Here is a 27,420-nt window from a genome sequence, read left to right on the forward strand (position 1 = left end):
AATGTTTAGGTTGAAATTGTAAATACCTTATTCATGGAGCTAACATACATTTGTTTAAATGTACTCAGATTTAAGTAACCTTTTCAAAGTTTTATTTCAACTTTTCTGCTCTGGGACTAACATTAACTCTTCATTCTAAGATAACCTAGTTCACTCTATGTCCCTGCTTTCTCAGGAGCACTTTTTTTACACAGCCATCCTATTCCAAAGGTTTATAAATTCATGAGGGGCATGGATAGGATAAATAGACAAGGTATTTTCCCTGGGTTGTGGGAGTCCAGAATCAGAGGGCATAGGTTTAGGGTGAGAGGGGAAAGACATAAAAGATACCTAAGGGGCAACGTTTTCACTCAGAGGGTGATACATGTAAGGAATGAGCTGCCAGAGGAAGTGGTAGAGGCTAGTACAATTGCAAAATTTAAAAGGCATCTGGATGGGTACATGAATAGGAAGGGTTTTGTTGGATATGGGCCGGGTGCCGGCAGGTGAGACTAGATTGGATTGGGATATCTGTTCAGCATGGACAAGTTGGACCGAAGGGTCCGTTTATGTGCTGTATATTTCTATGACTCTATAACATCATCAATGAGCCTCTGATGAAGTGCTGGCGTTCTGTCCCACTTGTTACTCGTGTGTCTTGGTCTATTGTGATGGGTGATATCACTTCTGATCGTTTTTCTGAGAGTTGGTAAATAGGGTGCAAATTGATATGTTTGTTAATGGACTTCCAGTTTGAATGCCAGGGTTCTATAAATTCGCGTGTCTTTCTTTAGCCTGTCCCAGGATGGTTCTGTTGTCCCAGTCAAACTGGTGTCCCTCTTTATCTGTGTGTATGGATACTAGTGATGGTTGGTCAGGTCTTTTGGTGGCTATTTTGTGCTCATGTATCCAGGTGGCTAGTTTCCTGCCCGTCTGTCCAATGTAATGTTTGTTGCAGTCCTTGCAGGGAATTTTGTATGTGATGTTCATTCTGCTGGTTGTTGATACAGGGTCCTTGAAATTCATCAAGAGCTATATCAGTGTGGTGGTAGGTTTGTGGGCTACCACGATGCTTCGGGGCCAGAGCAGTCTGGTCGTCATCTCTGAGATGTCTTTAATGTTTGGCAAGGTGGCTAGAGTCTCCGGCTAGTTGTGTCTTCCTGCTTAGGTCTGCTTTGTAGGAATGGGCGGATTGCGCTTATCAGGTACCCATTGTACAAGTGGTTTTCCTTGGCTTCTTGTAGTTCCTAGGTGCTGCAGTGTGTTGTGGCTCATTTAAATAATGTTCTTATGTAGCTCCATTCGTGGTTGCTGGGATGATTGCTCCTGTAGTTGAGTATCTGGTTGGTGCGTGTGGCTTTTCTGTAAATGCCAGTCTGAAGCTCTCCATTGGCTTTTTGTTCTACTGTGACACCTAAGAAGGGGAGTCTGTTGTTGTTCTCTTCCTCTTTGGTGAACTTTATATCAGTAAGGATGTTGTTTATGTGTTTGTGGGTTTCTTCTAATTTGTTGCATTTCGTGATGACAAAGGTGTCATCCGCATAGCTGATCTAAAACTTGGGCTGAATCGTGGGAAGGGCTGTTTGTTCTAACCTCTGCATAACTGCTTCTGCTAAACATCCCGATATTGGCGATCCCAGAGGCGTCCCTTTGATTTGTTTATAGATCTTGTCATTGAAGTGGGTTGTGAGGCACAGGTTTACTAGTTTGGGGATGCCACCTTTGCTGATGGAGTTAGTGCCGTCAGAGGTTTGTGTCCTTGGTTCGTCTAGCAGTGAGGCTAGTGTTTCTCTGGCTTGGGTGATGTTTATTGATGTGAATAGGGCCATCACATCAAAGGAAACGATGGCTTTGTTGTCCTCTACCTTGATGTCTTTGATGATGTTAAGGAATTCCTGGGTGGAGAGGATGGATTGGCTTGAGTCTTCTACTAGGTGTTTCAGTTTGCATTGCAGTTTCTTTGCTAGTCTGTATGTCAGTGTACTGGGAAGTGAGACTATGGGTCTGAGGGGGGCCTCTTGTTGATGTATCTTTGGTAATCCATAGAAACGGGGTGTGTTGGATCCTTCAGGTTTCATCCTTTGGAGCTCTACCTAGTTAATTTCACTTGTCTTGTGAAGTTTCCTCAAGAGTGCCATAATGCAGTTTTCCAGCTGTGGAATTGGGTCCATCACCATCCTTTGGTAGGTGTCAGTATCTGCAAGTTGTGTGTTTGCATACAGACACGGTAAAAGCCATCCTAGTATGAGGGGTGAACTTCAACCACAGGGACGCAGTACAAAAAGGACTTCCTCGTGGCACTGGAATCCCGTGGAAAGAGAACAGACTTACAGAAGAATCCATAAGACAGATAGTAGCACCAACAGAAAGGAAGAAGGGAAAACTCTCAACACACTAGAAAGGAAACCCCTGGAATATCAGAAAAGACAGAAGTATCGTAATCCTACAAGCAAACAAAGGGCGCATGACCGTCATCCTGAACAATACATTGATAAAGCAAACACACTACTTGCAGGTACTGACACCTATCAACAGGTGGCAATAGACCTGTGCCTCACAACCACTTCACCTTCAATGATAAGATCTACAAACAAATCAATGGGACACCTGTGGGATCACCAATATCTGGATTCTTAGCAGAAGCAATTATGCAGATGTTAGAACGAACAGCCTTTCCCATTATCCAGCCCAAGCTCTGAGTCCGCTATATGGATGACATCTTTGTTATCACAAAACACAACAACTTGAAAGAAACCCACAAACAAATAAACAACATTTTTAGGGGTATAAAGTTCACCAAAGAGGAAGAGTACAACAATATATTCCCCTTCCTAGTAGAACGAAAAGCCAATGGAGTGCTGCAGACCAGCATTTACAGGAAAGCCACACACACTGACCAGATACTCAACTACAGGAGCAATCATCCCAACATCCAGAAACAGAGCTGCATTAGGACATTATTGAAATGAGCCAAACCACACTGCAGCACACAAGAACGAGAAGAAGCCAAGGCAAAACACCTACACAATGCACTCAGGAACAATGGGTACCTGATAAGTGCAGTCCGCTGACTGCTATACAACAGAACTAAACAAGAAGATATAACACACCGCCCAGAGACTCTAGCCACCCTGCCAAACATTAAAGACATCTCGGAGTTGACGACCAGAATGCCTCGGCCCCGAGGCATCATGGTAGCCCACAAACCTACCACCACACTGAAATAGCTTCTGATGAATTTCAAGGATCCTGTCCCACCAACCAGCAGAATGAACATCACATACAAAATTCCCTGCAAGGACAGCAATAAACATTGCATTGGACAGACGGGCAGGAAACTAACCACCAGGATACATGAGCACCAAATAGCCACCAAAAGACATGACTAACTAACACTAGTATCCAGACACACAGACAAAGAGGGTCACCAGTTCGACCGGGACAATACATCCATCCTGCGACAGGCTAAACAAAGACACACAGGGAATTCCTAGAAGCCTGACATTCAAACTGGAAGTCCGTTAACAAACATCGATTTGCTTCCCATTTACTATCCTCTCAGAAAAACCACCAGAATTGATATCACCCACCACAACAGACCAAGACACACAAATAGCAAGCAGGACAGAACACCAGCGCTTCATTGGAGGCTCACTGATGATGTTACATGGCATGGTGACAGAATGCTTGAGAACAAATCTACGAGCTCAGTGAGCAAACTTACAACCTGAGCTACAAATCTTGTTCAACATTATGTGGGCCACTGTTACTGAAAGCTTATAAAGGATGGGTGATCAACACCCAGGTGGTAAAGTTAAAAACGCTTTTAACACACTGGGCATAAACATATTGGTGAACAACTAATGATTTTCTGAACTTCTTGCTTTCTCCTGCCTCTTTCAGAAGCCTCATTTACTCAGCCTTGACTTTGTGACATCACTTTGGCACATTTTATTTTCTGAAGAAGCTAGATAAACAAATGAAAGCAATAACTGTAAATCTTCAACATATTACATAAAGCCAACATTTCTCTTTCAAAAACTAAAAAATACTGCACAGCAAGTTATAAAAAAAAAATCAGTTTGGAAAGCAAGGAGGCGATTTGTGACCTCATTGACATTAACTTTATTGCCTAAAAAAACCTCTCAGAACCCACAGCTTTTCCTGGATATCCACTGACTGGTAGAAAATAGATAATATGGACATATGTTGGATTCTATCTTCTGTTCTCCTCCTATTTCAACAGAAATGTTATTACTGCTCACCTTCTTTAGATTGTTTACCTGAGACTTGAAACCTTTAATTTTTTAATGGTGCAGCCATGACATATGTTTGAAATGGTGTCACTGATGGTGATATAAAATGTTAAAGGACCTCCCTTTAGCCACTGTATAGCATCGGAATTTCATGTTTTATAGTGTTTTGGAATTGCCTTCATGTTTCAAAATACAAAGGAGGACATGATTTCAGCAGTTTCCTATTTTTCTTAGTCATGAGAATTGCAATTCTTTAATGTATTCATGCATGCTGAAGATTGACAGGTATTGCTTTCATTTTTTTTATCTGCCTTCTTCAGAAAATAGAATGTGTCAAAGTGATTAAGGACATTGGCGCCAGTCAAATTAAACAGGATGAAGCAATGGACTTAGAATGACGATATTCAGCCCCTCACGCCTGCGCACATCAACATGTCCTTTCAAAATGCTGCCATTATATTTTTAGCAAACCCACTCTTACTATGGAAGTATGATATTGAAAAGGAATGATGGATGCACATCCCATTTCAAACTTAACATTTGGGGAGATTGCAGTGCAGAAAAATAATTGTGTAGCAGCAAAAGAATCTGGAGAAGGAGAAATGTAAATTCATTCTGCTCAATAAGAATTAAGGAGAGATGGTTCACAGTTTACAAAAACCTGATAAAAAAATCCTTCCACTTGCAACCACCTCCCTCCTCTTAGCCCTTTACTAAACATTCTGATGCTTGTGTAAAACGCTACTGGGCTTTAACTTTTCAGATGTCCACAGAAGTGCATAGGTGGATGGCAAAACTAAATAGCTTTGTGGAAAAAAACACAGATGTCGTACATAAAATATGCAAATTGGTAAATCCATGCCCCAACTAAAGACAAGTCTCTGCAAAAGGTCGGGAAGGAAATGAGAGAGGTAAATATTGGAAAAATAATGTAGAAGGGCATCATTTTACTCAGCATTTGCTGAAACGTACTTATGATACTGGATGTATTAGACTGCCATTCATTTGAAAGTATATCTATAGATGGGTTTGTAATAATAAATTTAGAAATTGACACAAGTGATGACCGAACGGAGTTAATTAGGAAATACAGCGATTGTTCTTTGTAGCAGAAAGCAGTCCTCGGAGGCCTTGTTACTGTTTACGATGTACTCACGACCAAGGGAAAGCTAATTAGAACTGTCACATATTGGTTATCATCTCTCACTTGCCAAGTCTGGGGGGGCCTTAGATTACTCCAGAGTTTAAAGCAAATTGCACCTTAAGAGGCAATCAAATAACCAGATCCTGAACTGCCTCTGGCCACATTTTGTTATTAAATTTTATTTGCCTCTGTCAAATCAACAAGTTAGACAAATAGACGCAGAGATAACAGCATCATTTTCAGCTACTTTCTTGACAAAATTTACTTTCGCAAGCAGCAGAGGTACCATCTTACATAAATCAATGACAGAAAACATGTCTTTATGGCCTGGTTTGAGTAGGGAGAAAATAAAATGAAAACTCTTCAGAGTCCAGAATTGAAGGTCATCACTTCATACACGACACCCCATTACTGTTATGGGGATTGCCTTGTATTCTTACTCCAACAAAGTCACTGGTGGATTGAAACGTTTCCTTTAGAAACATAATTTAGACTTTGATCAGCAAAGCAAACAGAAGGGTCAAAGTCTGACTGGGTCAACATTGACAAAAGAAAGAAATATTTATGTCACAGAGTTATAGAGATGTACAGCAATATATTTGGATTTTCAGAAGGTGTTTGATAAACTACCACACATTAGCCTACTTAGAGTCATAGAGATGTACAGCACGGAAACAGATCCTTCGGTCCAACCCATCCATGCTGACCAGATATCCCAACCAATCTAGTCCCACCTGCCAGTACCTGGCCCATATCCCTCCAAAACCTTCCTATTCATATCCCCATCCACCTGCAACTCAACTTTCAAGGATCTATGAACCTGCACTCCAAGGTCTCTTTGTTCAGCAACACTCCTGAGGACCTTATCATTAAGTGTATAAGTCCTGCTAAGATTTGCTTTCCCAAAATGTAGCACCTCACATTTATCTAAATTAAACTCCATCTGCCACTTCTCAGCCCATCTGATCAAGATCCCGTTGTAATCTGAGGTAACCTTCTTCGCTGTCCACTACACCTCCATTGCCAGGTGACTTCAAAGTTTTATACTTCTTTCTATAATGTAAAATGGAACACAAAGGTTAAACTATTGGCTAACCTTTCACTTAACTATACAAATATTTTTCTTAAATTCATGTAATATAAATTCAATTTTACACATGTGGATATTTACGCACAATTCACCCACCTCCAGCATTCGCCCTCCACGTGGACCCTTCCTCTGGCCTCTTAGCTGCCCTCAATCTCTTCATCGAAGACTGCCAGCATGACATCAGTCGTCTCAATTTCTCTGCTCCTCTCACCCACGTTCACGTGTCCCCATTTGAAAATGTCACACTTCACTCTGTCAGGTCCAACCTAACTTTATATTCAAACCTGCCGACAGAGGTGGTGCCACTGTAGTCTGGCACACTGATCTTTATCTTGTGAAGAACTCAACACCAACTCTCGACCACTTTGTTCTATGTCTACCTGGACCATAGTCCCACATCCGAATATCAAGCCATTGTTTCTAGGACTGTAACTGACCTCATTACCTCTGGTAATCTTGCCCCCACTGCCTCCAACCTTATAGTCTCCCCACCTCGCTTCTCCCTCTTTGCTAAAATCCACAAACCAGGCTGCCCTAGCAGACCCATCATATCAGCCTGTTCCTGCCCTACTGAGCTCATTTCCTTCCACCTTGACTATACTCTCTCCACTTGTCCAGACCCTGCCCACCTACATCTGCAATTCCTCTGATGCCCTCCACCATATTGATAATTTCCAGTTCCCTGGCTCTAAGTGCCTCCTGTTCACCATGGATGTCTAATCTCTCTATACCTCCATTCCCCACCAGGATGGTCTGAGAGCTCTCAGCTTCTTCCTTAACAATCCCCATCCACCATCATTCTCGTCTGCTTGGCTGAACTTGTTCTCTCACTGAATAATTTCTCCTTAAATTCATCTCACTTCTGCCAAATGAAAGGAGTGGCTATGGGTCCCAGTTAAGCCTGCCTTTTTATGGACATGTGGAACAATCCTTGTTCCAGTCTTATACAGGTCCCCGCCCACAACTCTAATTTTGGTAACTCAATGGCAGTTTCAGTGCAACTTCATGCTCTTGCCTGGACCTTGAAAAGTTTGTTCATTTTGCCTCCAAATTCCATCCCTCTATAACTTCCACATCGTCCATTTCTGACACATCCTCTCCTTTCCTGGACCTCTCTGCCTCCATTTTTGAGAATAAACTGTCCACTGCCATCCATGACAACAGCACTTACTCCCATACCTACCTTCACTACAGCTCTTCTCATCCCACATCCTGTAATAATTCCATATCATTCTCACAGTTCCTCTGCCCATGTCATTTCTGTTCAGATGATGTCATTTTCCAAAACAGTTCTGCTGACATTGCTTCCTTCTTCTATAACTGTGGTTTCCTGCCCACAGTGATATTTAGGGCCCTCAAAACACATGCGACCTATCACCCGAGCTTCCGCCCTTGCCCTTCTCATCACTCAAAACAGCATGATCAGGTTCCCCTTGTTCTCACTTCTAATCCCACCAGCCTTCGCATTCAAAGGATGATTCTCTGCCATTTCAGACAATTGCAGCACAATGCCACAACGAAACACATCTCCCCCTCATGACCCCTGTCTGCACTTTGCAGGGATTGTTCCCTCCAGGGCACAGTAGTCCATTCCTCAACCACCAACACTGCACTCCCCCCCCCCCCCCCCCGCGGCACCTTTGCATGAAGGTGCGATACCTGCCACTTCATGTCCTCTCTACTCACCAAGGGTCTAAACAGTCTTTCCAGGTGAAGCAGCATTTCACCTGTACCTTCATCAATCTTGTGTACACATTCACTGCACCCAATTTAGCCTATTCTATAAAGGAGAAACTAAATGTAGACTGCATGGCTGTTTTGCAGAATGCCTCCAGTCATTTTAACACAGTGCCTTACTCGCATGCCCACTTGTCTGTCCTTGGCATGCTGCAATGTTCCAGTGAATCACAGAAAAAACTGGAGGAGCAACATCTCATCTTCAAACGAGGCAATTTACAACTTTGAGCTCAATATTGAGTTCAAGGTCTTCAAACTCATTCCTTCCCTTTCTTTTAGCTTTGCTTGTTACATTCTCTGAGGTAAAAACAATGACTGCAGATGCTGGAAACCAGATCTGGATCAATGGTGCTCGAAGAGCACAGCAATTCAGGCAGCATCGAGGAGCTTCAGCGTTCTCTGTCAACATGTCCTCTCTCCTCTCCCTCCACCTAGTGGGACAGTCTATTCTTTCCAATCTGGGAGTTAGACACACCATTGTTCTGCAATTCTCACACTCTAATCACTTAATCTGAACTATCAACATTCTTTATCCTCCAGCACTCAAACCATCATCACCCTCCCCCCCAACACCATCCCCCGCCTCCCAACTATAGCATAAATGTTGCCCTCTCCACACTTCACTTCAACTCTGATGAAGTGTAATTTGCTCCTAATGTTACAAAGAATGCCAGATAACGTTATTAGTGTGGAAACATTTACACATGATTTGGAGGAGCTGGTTGGGATTGGGGTGTACAAAGTTAAAAATCATACAACACAGGTTATAGTCCAACAGGTTTATTCGAAGGCACCAGCTTTTCAAGTGCTGCTTCTTCATCAGGTGGTTGATGAACCACAGAATGAAGAAGCAGTGCTTCGAAAGCGTGTTAGGGGACCCTCTAATCAGAGGCACAGACAGACGTCACTGTGGCCAGCAGCGAAAAATCAGAATGATATGTTGCCTCCCTGGTCAAGGATCAAGGATGTCTCAGACAGGGTGCAGAATGTTCTCAAAGGGGAGAGGGGCCAGCAGGAGGTTACCGAACACAGTGGAACCAATGACATAGGAAGGGAAAAGGATGAGATTCCAAAGGGAAAATATAGAAAATTAGGCAGGAATTTAATAAGGAGGTCCTCGAGGATAGTAATATCTGGATTACTCCCGGTGCTACAAGCTAGTGAGGACAGGAATAAGAGGATAGAGCAGATGAATGCATGGATGAGGAGCTGGTGTGTGGGAGAAGGATTCACAATTTTGGATCATTGGAATCTCTTCTGGGGTAGAAGTGACCTGTAAAAGAAGGATGGACTGCACCTGAATTGGAAAGGAACAAGTATACTGGCAGGGAGATTTGCTCGGGAGGATTTAAACTAGTTAGGTTGGGTGGGGGTGAACCCAGTGAGGTAGTGCGGAAAGAGATCAATCTGAGACTGGTACAGTTGAGAAAACAAACAAGCCAAACAGTCAGGGCAGGCAGGGACAAAGAAGAGAACGAGATAGGACTGATAAATTAAACTGCATTTATTTCAATGCAAGAGGCCTAACAGAGAAGGCAGATGAACTCAGGGAATAGTTAGGAACATGGGACTGGGATATCGTAGCAATTACAGAAACATGGCTCAGGGATGGACAGCTCTGACAGCTTAACGTTCCAGAACATGAATGCTACAGGAAGGATAGAAAGGAAGGCAAGAGTTTTTGATAAGGGATAGCATTACAGCTGTACTTAGGGAGAATATTCCCAGAAATCATCCAGTGAAGGTATTTGGGTGGAACTGGGAAATAAGAAAGGGATGATCACCACACTGGGATTGTATTACAAATCTCCTAACAGTCAGCGGGAAATTAAGAAACAAACTTGTAAGGAGACCTCAGTTATCTGTAAGAATAAAAGGGTGGCTATGGTAGGGGAATTTAACTTTCCAAACATAGACTGGGACTGCTATAGTGTTAAGGGTTTAGATGGAGAGGAATTTGTTAAATGTGTACAAGAAAATTTTCTGATTCAATATGTGAATGTACCTACTATAGAAGGTGCAAAACTTGATCTACTCTTGGGAAATAAGGCAGGGCAGGTGATTGAGGTGTCAGTGGGGGTGCACTTTGGGTCCAGCGACCATAATTCTATTCGTTTTAAAATTGAGATGGAAAAGGATAGACCAGATCTAAAAACTGAAGTTCTAAATTGGAGAAAGGCTAATTCTGACAGTATTAGGCAAGGACATTTCAAAAGCTGACTGGGGGCAGATATTCGAAGGTAAAAGGACAGCTGGAAAATGGGAAGTCTTCAGAAATGAGATAACGAGAGCCCAGGCTAACTAGAGAGAGAATAGCGCCCCTCAAAGATCAGCAAGGCGGCCTTTGTGTGGAGCCGCAGGAGATGGGGGAGATACTAAACAAGCATTTTGCATCAGTGTTTACTGTGGAGAAGGACATGGAAGATACAGAATGGAGGAAAATAGATGGTGACATCTTGAAAACATCCATATTACAGAGGAGGAAGCGCTGGATGTCTTGATATGCATAAAGGTAGATAAATCCCCAGGACCTGATCAGGTGTACCCTAGAACTCTGTGGGAAGCTAGGGAAGCAATTGTTAGGCTCCTTGCTGAGATATTTGTATCATCGATAGTCACAGGTGAGAAGCCAGAAAACTGGAGGTTGGCTAATGTGCCACAATTTAAAAAAGGTGATAAGGACAAGCCAGGAAGCTATACTCCGATGAGCTTGACGTCGGTGGTGGGCATGTTGTTGGAAGGAATCCTGAAGGATAGGATTTACACGTATTTGGAAAGGCAAGGGCTGATTAGGGATAGTCAACATGGCTTTGTGCATGGGAAATCATGTCTCACAAACTTGATTGAGTTTTTTGAAGAAGTAACAAAGAGGATTGATATGGGCAGAGCAGTAGATGTGATCTATATGAACTTCAGTAAGGCATTCGACAAGATTCTCCATGGGAGACTGGTTAGCAAGGTTAGATTTCGTGGAATACAGGGAGAACTAGCCATTTGGATACAGAACTGACTCGGAGGCAGAAGACAGAGGGTGGTGGTGGAGGGCTGTTCTTCAAACTAAAGGCCTGTGACCAGTGGAGTGCCACAAGAATTGGTGTTGGGTCACTACTTTTTGTCATTTATATAAATGATTTGGATGTGAACATGGGAGGTATAGTTAGTAAATTTGCAGATGATACCAAAATTGGAGGTATGGTGGACAGTGAAGAAGGTTACCTCAGACTACAACAGGATCTTGATCAGATGGGCCAATGGGCTGAGTGTTGGAAGATGGAGTTTAATTCAGATAAATGCGAGGTATTGCATTTTGGGAAAGCAAATCTTAGCAGGACTTATACACCTAATACTAAGGTCCGAGGAAATGTTGCTGAACAAAGAGATCTTGGAGTGCAGTTTCATAGCTCCTTGAAAGTGGAGTCGCAGGTAGATCAGACAGTGAAGGTGGCGTTTGGTATGCTTTTCTTTATTGGTCAGAGTATTTGAGTACAGGAGTTTGGAGGTCATGTTGCGGCCAAACAGGATGTTGGTTATACCGCTTTTGGATTATTGCGTGCAGTTCTGGTCTCCTTCCTATCGCAAAGATGTTGTGAAACTTGAAAAGTTTCAGAAAAGATTTACAAGGATGTTGCCAGGGTTGGAGGATTTGAGCTATAGGGAGAGGTTGAATAGGCTGGGACTGTTTCCCCTAGAGCATCGGAGGCTAAGGGGTGACCTCATAGAGGTTTATAAAATCATGAGGGCATGGATAGGATAAATAGACAAAGGCTTTTCCCTGGGGTCAGGGAGTCCAGAACTAGAGGCATAGGTTTAGGGTGAGAGGGGAAAGATGTAAAAGAGACCTAAAGGGCAACATTTTCACTCAGAGCGTGGTGCGTGTATGGAATGAGCTGCCAAAGGTGGTGGTGGAGACTGGTACAGTTGCAACATTTAAAAGGCATCTGAATAGAAAGGGTTTGGAGGGATATGGGTTGGGTGCTGTCAAGTGGGATTAGATTAGATTGGGATATCTGATCAACATGGACGAGTTGGACAAAGTGTCTGTTTCTGTGCTGTACATCTCTATGACTCTATAAGCTGATTTTGTGTGATTTTCAACATTCACACACCTCTTAACAGTTTTAGGAAAGGAAATGAAAATACCAGGGCTACTGATGCCCTATGTTTTTGATTTCACCTTTCCACATTGCAATGAAAACAATTATTGAAAGGGAACAATGTTCTGATTGCACTGGGTAAAGAGAATTTCTTCCCAGAGAGAGGGTGGACACTGATCACTTGTGTGGAACGATGAGATACTGGAATCTCAAAGAATGCTGAATTCATTTAGGTTTAATGACCAGGAAGGAGTTGATTCACATCATCCAAACACATTGTTTTAGACTCAGAGGCTTGTTGCATCGTATTCTTTAGCAGGCAATATTTCTAATACTGTAGTGAAGAAAATAGCTCCTCTTAAATGAATTTCTTATCAATATGTACTTTGCCTCAAGATAGCTCCTTAGCTCAGTATCTACATATTTTTCTTGATAGTTTTCATCAGTGGTGCTTTGCCCCTCCCTTGCCTTACACCGTCATAGATAGGGCAAGGAAGTCTACTTCAGCTGAAATAGGAATTATATCTGGACTGTTAGTACCATTCTGACCCTCCTGGACGTCTGACCAACTCATTTAAACCTGCCAGGTAGGAGATTCTCTTTAATGAATTGTTTTATTGAGAGCAGTGTATTAAATGAAGAAAATATCCTCCATGACCTAGTATTATTGCAGTGCGTGGTTTGGAGATGGTCGGAGCAGATGGTGGTAATTATTTCCTTTCCACTCTAAACATGAAGGAAAGCAGCTGAAAGACAACTTGCATTCACAAAATGCTGTTCATGATCACAAGACATTTCAAAGTACATGGAGAAAGTGAGGACTGCTGTTGCTGGAGAGTCACAGTCAAAAGGTGTGGCATTGGAAAAAGCATCGTAGGTCAGGCAACATCTGAGGAGCAGCAGAGTTGATATTTTGCATTCCTGATGAAGGGCTTATGCCAGCAATGTCGACTCTCCTGTTCCATGGATGCTGCCTGACCTGCTGTACTTTTTCCAGTGCCACACTTTTTGACTCCTATATTTCCAATTACTTGATAGCCAATGAGCTACATTTGAATCTTTCGTCAATGTTTTAATATGGGAAATACAGCAATTTGCAAATAGCAAGTTCCCACAAACAGTAACAGGATAATGATCAGATAATATGTTGCTGGATATTGATTCAGAGATAAATGCTGGATTAACTCCTCAAACTCTTCTTTGGTCTCAAATCATGGCTACATTTTATATCCACTTGAAAGGGTGGATGGGCCTCAATTTAACAGAACACCTCAAAGATGGCACCTCCAGTAATGCAGTAATCCTTAGTATTGCACTGGTGTGTAGCATGATTATTATTGTGCTTAGGATCTGCATTGGGGATTAAACCTGCAACCTTCTGATTCAGAGAAAAGAGAGCTACTAATGGAGTCAAAGCTGATGATACAGCAGAGAATTAGTTAATTATTAATTGAAGTTATCTGGTACAGTATCACATAAAGACACCACTGCATGTCGACTGATATCTTCCAATTTAACGTCTAAAAAGCTATTTGTGGAGATTAGTGACAAGACAGTCTGAGCTTCAGGGCTGTGTCCTCTTCTAATAAGAACCACATATTTTTACCGAAAAATTAAGGAGAGCTTCTGCCAAGCCTTTATAGACACAGGTCACCTCAAGGCTTTTATCCTACACACATGCAATCTGTCTTTCACAGACTGACCATGTTTCCCTGGTAACATATTATATTCAGCCTCTCAGTTTTAATACTAAGTTGCTTAATTCACATTTTCTGATTATTCAAATTCTTCAGTACGTATTTTCATTTTAAAATGTTATTTGATTAGCTTAATTCAAGTAATCAAAATGTATGATTATTAAATGCACAAAACCTTTAAATTATTTGAAGTTTTCTGACATGACAAATGCAATCAGATTGTGTTTATCACTGTAATTAAATCTCAGTCCTATGCATTACTGAGAAAATCAGTGCATGCCTAAAACCTATAACAGTTCTTCCTGTTAATTCCTAGACCACATTTGCCTATCTGCTAGAATCTTATAATGCTTGAGAAATTCCTCCTCTCCCAGGCAGATTTCATTCATGCAGCCATTGTTCTAGCCAGATCAGATGTTGCAGTGAGGATAGCAACAACTACAATATCACTCAAACCTCTCAGTCACATTACATCACTTCAGGAGGTTCTCAGGTTAGTGTCCTAAACTCATTCATCAACAACTGTTTCATCAGTGCTTCGCCCTACATCACAAAGTCAAAAGCAGTGACTTTCAGTGATTACCCAGAATCCAGCACCATTGACAACTCCACAGCTACTGAAACAGTCCATATCCATATGTATCAAGACCTGAACAACATTTAGGTTTGGGCTGAAAAGGAACAAGTAACACAATTGAACATCTTCATCAAAAGAGAAGCTTTTGAGACTCTGATGTTTCACAAATCACCTGCTACCAACATCTAAGGGTTGCCACTGATCCATAGGTCAGAATCCTGGAACACCTTCACCAATGGCACAGAGAGTCTACCTACATTAATCTATCTACCTATCATATAGAGGTTCAAGAAGGCAGCTCTCTGCCATCTTCTCAAGGACATCTTGGGATGGGCAATAAATGCTGTCACAGTCAGTGACATCTCCTGAATAAATAAAACAAAACAACTAAAATTGACCTGCCATGTAAACACTGTTGCTACAAAAGGAAGTCAGAGCTGGGAACTTTGTGGCAAGTAATCTATTATCTTATTAACTTCTCAAAGTCTGCTCACAATTTACAAGGCATAACCAGAAGAATACACTCCACTTACTTGGATTAGTACAGCTTGAACAATACAAACAAGAAGCTCAACACTATCCAGGTCAAAGCAGCCCACTTGAATGGCTAAACATTTAGTTCCTGCACCACCAATGCATAGTGGCAGCAACGTGTGCCATCTACACAAAATGCACTGCAGAAACTCATGAAAATCCCTTCAACAGCAACTTCTGAATCCATGACCTCGAATAATCCTGACATGGGTCGATATTACTGCTCCATCATAGCCACTCAGCCACTCACCTCATTGCAGGCATTGTCCATACAAGGACTAAAAAGCTTATTTCCATAGTTGAAGTGAGAGTGACAGGTCTTGACATTAAGGCTGCACTTGATCAAGAAGCTTTGGCAAAACTGGTCTCAATGGAAATTGGGAAGGGAGATTTCTTTGCCAGTGACAGTCGTACCTGGTGCAAAGAAGGATGGGTTGCAGTGATTGGACATCAGTCATCTCAGCCATAGGACATCTCTTCAGGGGTTCGAGAGGCTCGGAACAGCACAAACTGTAAGTTCCCCTTCAACCAACTCACCATCCTGATGTTGAAATATGTCATGGTTCCTTAAGTGTTCCTGGGGTCAAAATCCTAGGACTTGATTCCTAATGGCATTGTGCATGTACTTTTACCAAATGGATTGCAGTGGTTCAAGAGTGCAGCTTCCTACCACCTTCTCATAGGCAACTTGGGATCGGCAATAGTGTTGACCCAAACGGCGATGCTATATCTCGTGAGTGAATTAAAAAAAAACAACTATTGGTGGGTCAAAATCCTGGCACTCCCTTTCAATAACACTGCTGATGTTACTATTTGGACCACAGTCATTCAAGAAGGTGGCTCACCACCACTTTCCAAGAACAAATGGGGTTAGGCAACAAAAGCTGGCACAGATAGCAATGCTTGCATTATGTAAAAAAAAATCCCTGGCCAGAGAACAAAAGAAAAATCAGCTGGTGTCCCGCTCCTGCTTGTTATCCAGTTAATCCTGCACATATGAAGAACCAAGTCAGGTTTGATGGACGATGATAATCCTATGATCAAATATCTATTTCAGTGATACATCACATAACCGCTAGTGCTCTTGGATCTTTTCTACAACACGTTAGTTGCCTTTGGGGATCTAAAGCAAATAAAATTATCATGCATACTTGCTGATTTTGCCTGTGCTGCAATGAATTTTCAGTAATGAGACATTATAATGCCACTGTCTTGATTATTTTAGAATTTGCAATCTAAAAAGCAAATGTGCAGCCACCATTTAGTGAAGATGTTAGCAGTGGTATTTAGCTCCATCATACAGCACAGATATCAATCGATAGAGTATCTTAGATATGGTCACAACTACAAACAGCTTGGGCATTTCAGACTTAGCACATCTGATTCCAACACCCATAACAGTCACACAGGACCTCTGATATAATTGACTTTCCTCTTGTAAACAAGGATTCTTTTTAACAGTATCAAAATACAATGATTAGGAAAGCATGGCTGATTACAAACGTTTAAAACCTCTTTTTTTTGCCACCAAATGGCATTTTCTATTCTAATGAACATACAGAGTTAAATAGGGATTCTCACTAAATGTTATTTTTCAACATTAAAATGCTTTAATGAATCATAGTCAATATTAAGCTGATTTTTGATCACTTTAAGTCCCTTTCCTCAAATGGAACTACTCATTCCCTCGAGAGCTTTAATGTAAATTGAGGATCCAGCTGTTAAAGAGTTAGAGACCACAGTGAGAGGAAGCAGCCTCAGGCTTCACTGTTATTAAATCTCCAAATAAAATCCAGCATCCACAATTAGACAGACAATGCTAAAGCAAAGAGCCTGCATTTATTGTAGGTTTCAGCACGCAGGGGACCAAAGGCAGATGAGGTGAAGAACAGTTCTGAAACTATGATAAATACATTGTGAGTTGGCTGCTGATATTCAAGTATCCCTTTGTGTATGCTTTCTGAGGTAGTGTCTGTGATTATGTGATGCAGAACAGTGAGAAGTACAGATGAATTAAGGTGAAGAAGACGAAGCAGTTTTAATTAGTTATCAGTTAATTAGTGCCCTGCTTTGCCCTTACCATAATCTAATTAGACAACAATTAATGAGATGGGTTAAAATGTAAAACTGTTGGTGTGAAACTGAAACAAGCAGACAATACTGAAAATACACAGAAGGCCTATAATTTAACATTTTGTATACATATGATAAACGACACCCTGATGACATTGCCAAAATAACCTTTATTTTATTTTTTAGATAAGCCTGTGATGTCAATGAGGTAAATATATCTGGGGTGTGATGAACTGGCTTTCCACTTCAGTGACACATAACAGGTGAAACCCAAAGTGAACACATATCCATACTCACCCCAATTAAGAAAAATATCAAAACTCTCAACACTTATCATGAAAAATATGATGGTACGTTTTGAAGCTTATCTATGATATGCTAGTGACACCAAGGCACAATAATCTAATGATCTCTTAAGTGTATTCCAGGTCATATATTTCATTCACAAAATTGAAATGAAGTTGAATAGAGTACCCCTTTCAGATACAACGATGGTAGTGTCTTTGTGCATGTGGGTGCAAACTGTATTGCACCATTACAATGTGATTTGCAGCAAATTCATGACCAATCTACTTCTTACTTATTTCAGAATTTGGAATGCTGCTGTAGCCAACAAATGTGCTTATATTATGGGAATTTCGTCTCAAATTTCAGTTTGGCAAATTAAGTCAGGAACATAATGAATTGGAACATTGATTGTGTCAATCCCATCTGTATCAATTCAAAGTTAAAAATCACATAACACCAGGTTATAGTCCAACAGGTTTAATTGGTTTCACAACCACCTGAAGAAGGAGTGGCGTTCAGAAAGCTAGTGCTTCCAATTAAACCTGTTGGACTATAACCTGGTATTGTGTGATTTTCAACTTTGTACATCCCAGTCCAACACCGGCATCTCCAAATCATCACTTCAAAGTGTTATCTCCACAGTGAGGGGATTTGGTCGAAATGCTGTTGGGAGATGAGGAAGGCTAACTAACTGCCCATCATCTACCATTTCAACATCACCTCATTGAATAGATTCTAGGATCTTCATCCGTATCACTCCTTATGTGGGTCTATTAAACAATTTGATTAGTTTTGCATCAAGAGAAAGGTCTTTGCATGTGCCTTCACTAGTTTGAGTCTATTGTCCACTATCTTATTCATGATCAAGTCTCCAGACTGGGAACCCACAACCTTCAGACTGGAGTGGTGCTGCAGAGCTCCACTTACACTAAATTGAAGTAGAGTGTTGAATCCACAGAATATGTTCCTTCCACAAATATGAGCTCATATGGGAAGCTCTCACCTCACTGAAATTGAAAGAAACTGAATAAAAATTAAAGCATTGTGTGTTATTTTATTCTGCCATTTTACATAAAGGATGGTATGAAATACAGAAATTGTTTCAATTTTTTTTAATGTAAGTGACATAACAGGATGGTCTACACCTGAACCTGAGGGGCACCAGTATCCTTGGGGGGAGGTTTGCAAGTGCTCTTGGGGGGAGTTTAAACTATCTCTGCAGGAGCTTGGGAACCTAGACTGTAGGTTTAGGGTGCAGGACCTGGAGTGTAGGGAGGTTAGGAACATGGCATCAATCTCAAAGGAGAGTGCCTGTAAACAGGAAAGTGGCTTGAAGTGTGTATACTTCAATGCAAGAAGTATACAAAATAAGGTAGGTGAACTTGCAGCGTGGGTTGGTACCTGGGATTTCGATGTTGTGGCTGTTACGGAGACATGGGTAGAACAGGGACAGGATTGGCTGTTGCAGGTTCCAGGGTTTAAATGTTTTAGTCGGGTCAGAGGTGGGGGTAAAAGAGGGGGAGGTGTGGCATTGCTTGTCAAAGATAGTATTACAGCGGTGGAAAGGACGATGGATGAAGACTCGCCAACTGAGGTAGTTTGGGCTGAGGTTAGGAATAGGAAAGGTGAGGTCACCCTGTAAGGAGTCTTTTACAGGCCTCCCAATAGTCCTAGAAACGTAGAAGAAAGGTGAGCACTTTGGGGAGAGTGACCACAATTCGGTGACTTTTACTGTAGTGATGGAGAGGGATAGGTGTGCACTACAGGGCAAGTGTTATAGCTGGGGGCAGGGAAATTATGATGCGGTGAGGCATGATTTAGGATGCGTGGCTTGGAAAAGTAGGCTTCAAGACATGGGCACAATTGATATGTTGAGCTTGTTCAAGGAGCGACTATTGAGTGTCCTTGATAAGTATGTACCTGTCAGGCAGGGAGGAAAGGGTCGTGTGAGGGAGCCGTGGTTTAATAAGGAATTGGAATCCCTTGTTAAATGGAAGAGGGCAGCCTATGTAAAGATGAGGCATGAAGGTTCAATTGGGGCGATTGAGAGTTATAAGGTAGCCAGGAAGGATCTGAAGAGAGAGCTAAGAGCAGCAAGGAGGGGACATGAAAAGTCTTTGTTGGTAGGATTAGGAAAAATCCTAAGGCTTTCTATAGGTATGTCAAGAATAAAAGAATGACTAGGGTAGTCAAATATAGAAAGGTCTCATTGAATTTCTGAGGAAGAAATGGGGGAGGGTTATTAAAGCTGAAAATGTGTTGCTGGAAAAGCGCAGCAGGTCAGGCAGCATCCAAGGAACAGGAGAATCGACGTTTCGGGCATGAGCCCTTCTTCAGGAATGGCCGAAACGTCGATTCTCCTGCTCCTTGGATGCTGCCTGACCTGCTGCGCGCTTTTCCAGCAACACATTTTCAGTTCTGATCTCCAGCATCTGCAGTCCTCACTTTCTCCTAGAGGGTTATTAAAGGTCACCTCAAGCCTTAATCTCTAAGTTCCTACAAAGAAAGGATATAAATTTTACATTTTTCCTTGCAAAATTCTTGGTAAAATTACATAATGCTTTTATCCCTTCATTAGAAAGAAACAATTAAAGCAACTTCACACAAGTGCCAAAGTGTTCTTCATACATTGCTTTCTTACACCTCTTGACTTTGATGAAGAACAGGTGGTATTTAATGGAGGTGACAGGGGTCTTGGTCACTGACTGCAGCCTTGTATTTGCCTGTTAAGAGGACCGGTTACATTATTAGGTGCCACTCATGCACATAACTTGACAGTGGAGGGACTTTTGCAAGATTAAGGTACTTGGAGACAGATGGCCCAATTGCCAAAAGCTATCTGGCAGTCAAAGAGGGGCAACTTTATTGAACGGTAATGTCACTGGGGTAGTGGCGGCAGCTGCTGCAGTCACATCCACCCAAAGCAAGGATCGCCACTGAATGATGGCTGACAGTACGTGGGGCATGTGGGGGTCACAGGAGTGGAAAGATCAGCAGCACAGAAGTAAGCCCTCAGCTAATCCACACACAATTTCCAATGTCTGATCTCTTAATCAGGCACTGTGCCTTTGAATAAGGGACTATTCCCCAACTCTTGAGCACCTGTTGGCAACCTTACATATTTTTGCTTGTTATACTCTCTGCATGCCAAAATCCCTGCCCATCACTGATGTAAAGCCCTTAGTGGGTTTTAAGGGTCACAAAGCTCGCATGGTGGAAAGGCCATCCCATCACATATTTGATTGGGCTGGAGGCAGGGAACCAGTGGGATCCCTCATGGTGACAGTCACTGTCTGACTACATATTTACTGCCACAAAACTACCATGGGTGAGGACATTAAATTTCGAACTATGTTCAATCTTCACAAATACTAAATACATTTAATGCTAAAATTAAGTTCATCACAAATAGATTAAGCATCATATTTCAACACTGTTATGACTTTTGGCTTGCATTAACAAAAAGGGTTAGTTGTCCTATTTCAAAGTATGACACAAGCATGAAATCATATTTTTATTTGTGTACTTGTGACAATGAAATAATTTTTCTATTTTAGTTTTGTAAATTTTATGCTCTGTAGTTTTCCATTGTCACATCAGTCATCCTGTAATCTCTGTGAATGTCTATGTAGCTTGTTAGTTAGTAAAATTGACCCAAAGTATAAAAGTGGCTCAGTGTCCACGATTATTAAAAATCAAAACGGTCCTTGATCTCTCTTGATATATGGAGTTAAGAGTGAATTAGATGGCTGATGATGAGAATGGCTCTTCTATTTTGAATAAATTTGATTTGAATCAATTTTCTTCTTACTGATCCAAGTTTTATTTACTGAGCAGCAGCTATAATTTATAAGACTGTGCAGAAAGGAAAATATTTTATGCACCTAAAAACAAAAACAGTATTCACCAGCAATATGGGTTTACCATAAGCCTGTGTTTTATTTCAATCCCAGTTGATAGAGTCATAAAGATGTACAGCACGGAAACAGACCCTTCGGTCCAACTTGTCCAAGGTCTCTTGTATATCTTTCTCCTCTCACCCTCAGCTATGCCCTCCAGTTCTGGACTACCCCATGCCAGGGAAGAGACTTGTCTATTTATCCTATCCATGCCCCTCATAATTTTATAAACCTCTATAAGGTCACCCCTCAGCCTCCAATGCTCCAGAGAAAACAGCTGCAGCCTATTTAACCTCTGCCTATAACACAAATCATCCAACCTTGGCAACATCCTCGTAAATCTTTTCTGAACCCTTTCAAGTTTCACAACATCTTTCACTTTATTCTCCTTTTAAACTTACAGAAATATACAACTAACTGGACACAGCTGATGTGGCTTATTTCATGGTTTTCACTATTTTAGTGTGGTCACATTGTTTATACCAAATCTGGATTAGTTTCAACACAAAGGAGACCTACAAGAATGTTGCCATGGATTGAAAATTGCAGCTATGAGGAAAGATTGGATAGAAATGTAATGAAAAATAGTAACTCAACATTAAAAATTAAAGAAAGAGAGAAACAAAGCTTTTGCAAGATTTGAAATATAGAGTCATAGCGATGTACAGCATGGAAACAGACACTTCGGTCCAACCCATCCATGCCAACCAGATATCCCAACCCAATCTAGTCACACCTACCAGCACTCAAACCATACCCCTCCAAACCCTTCCTATTCATAAACCCATCCAAATGCCTTTTAAATGTTGCAATTGTACTAGTCTCCACCACTTCCTCTGGCACCTCATTTCATACATGTACCACCCTCTGCATGAAAAAGTTGCCCCTTAGGTCTCTTTTGTATCTTTCCCCTCTCACCTAAACCTATGCCCTCTAGTTCTGGACTCGCCGACCCCAGGGAAGAGACTGTGTCTATTTATCCTATCCATGCCCCTCATGATTGTATAAACCTCGATAAGGTCACCCCTCAGCCTCCGACACTGCAGGGGAAAACAACCCCGGCCTGTTCAGCCTCTCCCAATAGCTCAAATCCTCCAACCCTGGCAACATCCTTGTAAATATTTTTTGAACCCTTTCAAGTTTCACAACATCTTTCCGATAGGAATGAGCCTAGAATTGCATGTTATGTTGTGTGAGGTCACAATTCGTGATTTGCCTCTATGTACATGATTTTCAATGATGGTGCACTCAGAAATCATTACAAGTTACTGGGAACTACTTCAGGAAACATAGTCAGTGCACAGCAGTACAGGCTCCTTAAGTATTACAAGAATACACATTTTCTAGACTCATTCTGTCCAATTACTGCTCTGTCGAGTGAAAGGTGGCAGATACCTGCCTACACATCCAAGAAGAAAGAATTATTCATTTAACTCTCACCCCTGGTTCATCTCAAACTGATTTTGAAGTGCACTCACTTATGTTAAGTCTATACAGTCAATGCCTCCTTCACAAGGTCCTGCAAATAATTATGGAGGTTAAATATTGCCAAAGACAACATGCAACTCCACACTCTTGTTGCAGCTCCACTGGTTTTCTTAAAGCCAATTGACCGAGCACATACAGCCTAGGTCTAATTTCACACCTAAATGTCTTTAATAAATGCAGAGTCACAGCCATAACTTATATCAGAGTACTGGACTGAAGTGTACAGTTTGAAAATGGATTTGGATGGTCTTGATGCTAAATGATTGTGGATGCATACCAATACCACAAATTGGCTCTAATTCTTCATAGGTAGTCCCAAGGGAATAGAGAATGGCTGCTTCCACTCTGATTTGATGTGTTCTAATATGGCTAATGAGTTCAAAGCACTATTGCTGACTTGGCCACATGCAGGACAACTCGATGAATTGCTGACAGATTTCTGTCCAATGCCTCATATTTTCCTACATGTTTCAACAAAATACCTTCCCAAATGAACCTTTGTCATTTCTCAGTCACACAGAAGGGTTTCCCATGAGTCGATGGGAATGTTTAACCCCTTCAGGGAAGATTTGAGGACATCTCTAAAGCTTTTCCAGATGGAAACAAAATATTGCAGATGCTGGAGATCTGATATATTAAAAACTGGAACTGCTGGAGAAATGTTTTGAATCTAATATGACTCTTCTTTGTTAGGTAGCTCTGTGCCTCTCTTCACAGATACTGCCAGACCTGCAAAGTTTCTCTAGCACCGTTCTGATTTTACCTCAAATTTTTCTATCATCCTCAGAGTATCATTTCATGATCAAGTTTCAAGTTGAGTACAAAATGAGAAATTGCTGAAAAACTCAGCAGGTCAGGCAGCATCAGGATGATATGGACTCTGATTTTGTTTCGGATTTTCAGCATCTACTGTGGTGTTTTTTTTTCCCTCAAGTTGAGTAGTTGATGCAGGAATCTGGTGTCAGGCAGAGCTGCCTTTGATTGATCAGTGTCACAATGTTGGTTGGGATACGCACTGTTGTTGGACCGTCTCTTTTGGTGTCAGATGAGGAGGGTCTTGCAAACACATTGTTGGTCATAATTCTCCATTTCTTTGAGATGCTTCTTGTAGGTTCTCAAAGACTCCAAAGCTTTCAGGAGCATGTGGATCACTGTTGCCTGGTAAACATTATGAGCCCTGGTGAATATTCTAAAAATATAATTTCTAGCTTCAATTTCCTAAACCATATTTTTGCACTGGACTATACTAGTAAAAAGGGAAAGAGTCTGCTTCTGTTGAGAATCTGCTATTTTCTTTTTTTATCTGAAAGAACTGAAAGATGTGAAAATTCTGGATTTATAATCAACGTTCAAGCTTTGCTTTTAATTCCTTCGGTATTTGTTTAAGGTGTTTAGTAAGTGAGCTCAGTTGGTTGCTTTCCAATTCAATAATGTCAGAGAGCTGTACAGCATGGAAACAGACCCTTTGGTTCAACTTGTCCATGCCAACCAGATTTCCCAAATTAATCTAGGCTTATTTGTCAGCATTTGACCCATATCACTCTAAACCTTTCCATTTTATCTACCCATCCGGAAGTCTTTTAAATGTTATAATGATACCAGCCTCCATCTCTTCATCTGGCAGCTCATTCCGTACACACGCCACCCTCTGTGTGAATAAGTTGTTCCTCAGGTCTCTTTTAAATCATTCCCCTCTCACCATAAACCTATGCCCTCTCCTTTTGAAACTCCGCCACCCTGGGATAAGACCTTGACTATTCATCTTATCCATGCCCTCATGGTTTTATAAACTTCTATAAAGTCATCCCTTAGCCTCCGACACTCCAGGAAAAACAGCCCCAGCCTGTTCAGCCTCTCCCTATAGCTCAAATCCTCCAACCCTGGCAACATCCTTGTAAATCTTTTCTGAACCCTTTCAAGTTTCACAACATCTTTCCAATAGGAAGGAGACCAGAAGTGCATGCAATATCCAACAGTGGCCAAACCAATGTCTTGTACAGCCGCAACATGACCTCCAAACTCCTGTACTCAATACTCTGACCAATAAAGGAAAGCATACCAAATGCCTTCTTCACTTTCAAGGAGCTATGAACTAAACAATATTATCTAGATCCGATATGCTTTATCTGAAAACCTGGGGACCCACTGTTTTTCTAATAAAAGATATTTTCAGTTTTTGGATAGAAGGCAGTAAATAGATTTGCACAGTCTTAATCACTTGTTCCAACTGGGCAAATAAGATTAAAATCAAGGTCATAGTGCCTGTACGAAATCCTGAACTTATTAAACTGCAGTGAACTTTACAAATTTTGCATTAAGGAAATGCAAGAAAACAGAACATGAGTCAGCTTCATTATCAAAGAAACTGATTTTGAATCTTGTAAGAGTTTCTGGGATCTGTCCAGTATTACCAACTGTACTGAAAAGCCTTTGTCATCATATAATGAATCAGTTAAATAATTCATAATGGGTTATTACCTCCTATGATGGTTGCACCCAACTATTATCAATCACGTTGTATGCTTAGGTGTGTATAAATCATTTTTTGTAGAAGAAAAGAATCAGGCACAAAACAATTATTAAAAGACTTGCATTTATCAGGATACAGTTACGTCCACTACAGGAAGATTCAGGTCCTTCGGATAAAAACTTTGCCTAACCTGTAACATCCTTTCTTGAGCAAGGAGACCAGATTTGAATGCAGTATTCCAAAAGTGGCCTAATCAATGTCCTGTACAGATGCAACATGACCTTCCAGCTCTACACTAAATGCATTGACCAATAAAGGCAGGCATACCAAATGCCTTCTTAACTATCTTGTCTACTGGCAATTGCATTTTCAAGGAACTATGAACCTGCACTCCAAAGTCATTTTGTTCAGCAACACTCCCCAGGACCTTACCATCAAGTATATAAGTCCTGCCCTCATTTGACTTTCCAAAATGCAGCACCTCAGATTTATCCAAATTAAACTCCCTCCTCAATCCTGAAGAAGGGCTTATGCCCGAAACGTCGATTCTCCTTCTCCTTTGATGCTGCCTGACCTGCTGCGCTTTTCCAGCAACACATTTTTAAGCTCTGATCCCCAGCATCTGCAGTCCTCACTTTCTCCTAAACTCCATCTGCCTCTCAGCCCATTGACCCATCTGTTCAAGATCCTGTTGTACTCATTTACTTAATTAATTTATACAAATTGATGAGATAAGTACAGATGGCTGGACAGATGATGTGCTGTAGCTGTATGATGTGGGAGCTGACTGATCCCATTGTGAACGGCAGTGACCACACCTGCAGTAAGTGTTGGTTACTGGAAGAATCCAGATCAGAATTGATGATCTGGAATCTGAACTTCAAACACTGAGGCACACCTGGGAGGGGGAGAGTTAACTGGACACTTTGTTTCAGGAAGCAGTCACATCTGGTAGATTAAGTAATTCAAACTCAGTTAATGATTAGGTACAACAGGGTGTGACTGTAAGTGAGGCAAGTAGGGGGATTCTGAGTTCAGGAATGTAGGAGTCTCAGCCCTTGACCTTGTCCAACAGGTATGAGATTGTTGTTCCCTGTATGGATGAGGAAAAGGGTTATGGACAGGATGAGCCAGCTGACCATGGCACCATGGTGTAGAAGGCCATTCAGGAGGGGGGGAAACAAAAAGATAAGTAGTTGTCATAGGGGATTCTATAATTAAGGGGACAGTTAGTATCCTTCATGAACCAGATCAGGAATCCCACATTGTGTGTTTCCTGCCCGGTGCCAGGGTGCAGGACACCTCCGACCGGCTTGAAATGATATTGGAGCAGGAAGGGGTGCATCCAGTTGCTGTGGTCCACATTGGTACTAACAACATAGGCAAGGCTAGGAAGAAAGACCTGTCTGGGGATTATCAAGCTCTAGGAAGGAAATTGAAGAACAGGTCCTCAAGGGTCATAATCTCTGGATTACTGCCCGAGCCACGTGCTAATTGGCATAGGGATAAGAAAATTAGGGAAGTAAACACATGGCTAAGAGATTGGTGTGGGGAAAAAAGGATTCCATTTCATGGAACATTGCCATCAGTTTTGGAACCAGAGGGATATGTGCCGATGGGATGTTCTCCACCTGAACTGATCTGGAACCAGTGTTCTAGCGAAAAGGATACACAGGGTGGTCACTAGGACTTTAAACCTGTGAGTCGGGGGGAAGGGAAAGGGAAAGCAACAGGAAGTATGGAGTCAAGTAGAAAGATAAGCAGCAAGTTAGCATGTGTGCAGGGTTTAAGTTCAAGGCAGGCTAGGAATGAAGCAAAAAGGAATGATAATTTCGAACATATCACTAGAGATGTTGGAAATCATGAGGATAAGAAAATTAGCATTAAGGCAATTTATTGAAATGCTCGAGTATTCGTAACAAAGCAGATGAATTAACAGCACAAATCATTGTGAATGATGATGATGTGGTAAGCATCACAGAGAGGTGGTTGCAGGGGGTTCATTTAAACAGTTAAATATCCACGGATTTACAACTTATCGAAAAGACAGGGAGACTGGCATTGGGTGTGGGGTTGCCTTGTTAGTTAAGAATG

General features: G+C 41.5%; 1 protein-coding gene across 4 annotated transcripts in view; it reads right to left on the minus strand.

The window, feature by feature from the left end:
* The window catches only part of fbxl17 (F-box and leucine-rich repeat protein 17), a 778,005-nt gene that overhangs the window by 209,102 nt on the left and 541,483 nt on the right, over nt 1-27,420 (minus strand). The gene's annotated exons all lie outside the window — the stretch shown is intronic.

This window comes from Chiloscyllium plagiosum, chromosome 2 (genome assembly GCF_004010195.1).
Source record: "Chiloscyllium plagiosum isolate BGI_BamShark_2017 chromosome 2, ASM401019v2, whole genome shotgun sequence".
In the NCBI taxonomy this organism is placed as follows: Eukaryota; Metazoa; Chordata; class Chondrichthyes; order Orectolobiformes; family Hemiscylliidae; genus Chiloscyllium; species Chiloscyllium plagiosum.